The sequence below is a fragment of the Lacerta agilis genome, chromosome 5 (genome assembly GCF_009819535.1).
Source record: "Lacerta agilis isolate rLacAgi1 chromosome 5, rLacAgi1.pri, whole genome shotgun sequence".
NCBI classification, from domain to species: domain Eukaryota; kingdom Metazoa; phylum Chordata; class Lepidosauria; order Squamata; family Lacertidae; genus Lacerta; species Lacerta agilis.
In genome coordinates, this window is record NC_046316.1 from 95,841,330 (window position 1) to 95,844,888 (window position 3,559).

The following is a 3,559-nucleotide window of genomic DNA, read 5'->3' on the forward strand; positions in this document are numbered from 1 at the left end:
GGGGGACCTGGACTTGTCTCCTCCCCTCCAAGACTAGCCAGGGTTCCTTGTGGTGTCTGACTGCAGCCCCTTTTTGTGGACTTGGCTCTGCATCCAGAGATCCATAAATGGCTCTCTCTCCCCCCCTTGTCTGCCCCCAGCTATAGCCCTGGGCTCAGGTGTGCTGGGAGGAGGCAGGGGGTGTGCTGGGAGCTGCATGTCTTCCTGCTGATTGCTTGAAGAGCGTCACTGTGTCAATCTTTTTGTAGACTAACACAATTACTGTATTTATTAACTCCCTTGAGAGTCCCGCTATGGATAAAAAAGCAGGCTATGAACAGAATAAACAGGAGACAGAGGTGGTGGCAAGGAAGGCATTTTCCAGCCCTGCCTATCTTGCTAATATGTTGCAGCACCTAGAAATCCAGTGCCAAAGAGCCCTCCAGTTCCGTAAGCAACAAAAGGGCAAAACCTCTTAGTAAATGCCTGCAGTAGCTATCATGAAGGGAGACAAAGGTAAGTAACTGAAGCTTCCAGGATTTTGCAGCAACAATAAGAGCAAACCTTAGTAACATGAGAAGTCAGCCATACCTGTCATGTCTCTTGGGCTGGAAAAACTCACCTGGGTGCAAATGAACAGTCTGAAAAAGAATATACCAGCCAACACTAAGCATGCAGAGAACCCTCCCCAATGCTTTGGATGAAGCCATCCCAGCTTCACCACACCTGCCTCGATTGGGCAGTTGTCCACTGAAAATGACAACAATCCCTAGTTATTATTAATAATACAGTAATAATTTATTATTTGTACTCCGCCCATCTGGCTGGGTCTCCCCAGCCACTCTGGGCGGCTTCCATCAAATATTAAAAGACATTTAAAATATCACAGTTTAAAAACTTCCCTAAACAGGGCTGCCTTCAGGTATTTTCTGAATGTCAGGTAGTTTTTTATTCCCTTGACCTCTGATGGGAGGGCGTTCCACAAGGCGGGCGCCACTACCGAGAAGGCCCTCTGCCTGGTTCCCTGTAGTTTTGCTTCTCGCAGTGCGGGAACTGACAGAAGGCCCTCGGTGCTGGATCTCAGTGTCCGGGCTGAATGATGGGAGTGGAGACGCTCCTTCAGGTATACAGGACTGAGGCCATTTAGGGCTTTAAAGGTCAGCACCAACACTTTGAATTGTGCTTGGAAACGTACTGGGAGCCAATGTAGATCTCTCAGGACCGGTGTTATGTGGTCCCGGCGGCCAGTCCCAGTCACCAGTCTAGCTGCCGCGTTCTGGATTAATTGCAGTTTCCGGGTCACCTTCAAAGGTAGCCCCACGTAGAGCGCATTACAGTAGTCCAAGCAGGAGATAACCAGAGCATGCACCACTCTGGCGAGACATTCCATGGGCAGGTAGGGTCTCAGCCTGCGTACCAGATGGAGCTGGTAGACAGCCGCCCTGGACACAGAATTAACCTGCACTTCCATGGACAGCTGTGAGTCCAAAATGACTCCCAGGCTGCGCACCTGGTCCTTCAGGGGCACAGTTACCCCATTCAGGACCAGGGAATCCCCCACACCCGCCCGCCTCCTGTCCCCCCAAAACAGTACTTCTGTCTTCCCAGGACTCAACCTCAATCTGTTAGCCGCCATCCATCCTCCAACCGCCTCCAGGCACTCACACAGGACCTTCACCGCCTTCACTGGTTCTGATTTGAAAGCGAGGTAGAGCTGGGTATCATCCGCATACTGATGAACACCCAGCCCAAACCCCCTGATGATCTCTCCCAGCGGCTTCATATAGTTATTAAAAAGCATGGGGGAGAGGACGGAACCCCGAGGCACCCCACAAGTGAGAGCCCAGGGGTCTGAACACTCATCCCCCACCACCACTTTCTGAACAGGGCCCAGGAGGAAGGAGCGGAACCACTGTATAACAGTGCCCCCAGCTCCCAACCCCTCTAGCCGGTCCAGAAGGATGTTATGGTCGATGGTGTCAAAGGCCGCTGAGAGATCCAGCAGAACCCCAGCCCGCCGGAGATCATCGACCAGCGCGACCAAGGCAGTTTCAGTCCCATGAGGCCTGAATCCCGATTGGAAGGGATCCAAATGGTCCGCATCCTCCAGGCGTGCCTGGAGTTGTTCTGCAACCACCCGCTCAATCACCTTGCCCAAGAATGGTAGATTTGAGACTGGGCGATAGTTGGCCATATTGGCCATGTCTAAAGATGTTTTTTTTAAGAAGCGGTTTAATGACCGCCTCTTTCAGCGGGCATGGGAAGACTCCCTCGCAGAGGGAAGCGTTCACCACCCTGCGGAGCCCATTGCCCAGTCCTTCCCGGCTCGCTTTTATTAGCCAGGATAGGCAAGGATCAAGGAGACAGGTGGTTGGTTTCACTCGTCCAAGCAGCCTGTCCACATCCTTGGAGGTAACAGATTGAAATTGATCCCATGAAACATGACTAGACAGAGCTCTAGCACTCTCCCGCCCCAGGCGAGCATCCGTCTTTCCCGACCCTCCGGAAGTGGCCCAGCCAGAGCACCCAGCGGTCCCCTCTAGCCTTTTCGGATCTCTGCTGCCCGCTCGGCGTGGCAACTGCCGCTCTAGCGCGCTCTTCTCGGCTGCTCTGGGGGACCTCCCGGCTCGGAGCTCTCCCGCCGACGAGAGGGCGCACTAGCGTCCCGAAGAGCGGGTCATTTGCATGGAGCCCGCCCATTGGCGCCCAGGTGAGCCTCTTCCACGCCCCCTGCCCCGGCCACGCCCCTCGCGGAGAGGCCGCCTTCGCGCTCGGCGCGGGGCTGGGATCCTCTCCTGGGAGATGCGCGTCCTTCTCCAGGACATGTGAATGGTGGCCGTGGCAGGGAGAGAACCGCGGCCTGTGAAGGGTCAGGCGGCCGCCGGGAGGCGGGGGAGGGCCGGGCGTCTGGAGGGGGTCGCGCTCCGCCCGAATGAGGGCCGAGCGGGGGTCGCCGGCCCTGCTGGGGGGCTTCCCCTGGGGGCGCCTGGTTGGCCACTGTGAGAGCAGCAGGCCCCAGACGAAGGACCCTCCGGCATCTGCTGCTGCTGCTGCTGCTGCTGCTGGGTCTGTTCCTAAGCCGGACTGCACCGAAGGGTCCTTGGGAGACTCCAGAGACTCCATGTGCCACATGCAGGGAGGGTGGGGGTCTCGGACTAGTCGCAGCCCCCTTCTGCCCAGGAAACCTCTGTGTTCCAGAGCATGAGCAGAGCTTCCAGAGAATCTCCAGCTGTGCCAGCAGGAAAGCCAAAGACCACAAGTGCCCTCGTGAGCCAGGATCTGACAGCCTCGCCAAGCAAAGCAGCTGGACTTCTGCCTGCCCCAGCTGGATTTGCAGGCTGGGGCTAGGAATCTTGGGATGCCCAGACCTCGTCCAGTCACACCGGCTATCACAGACGGCTGCTTCACCCATTCTTGGATTGCCATCATTTTGCCCAGGCCAGCAGAGAACCCCAAGTCCAATGGGATCTGCCACATGCATAGGGATCACAATGCTTTGGGATTGCCTTGTGGTTGTTAGAGCAATGCCGCCCCGGGCGTGTGGGGGTGGGCTTGGTGAAGGCCCCCAAGAGCTAAAAGC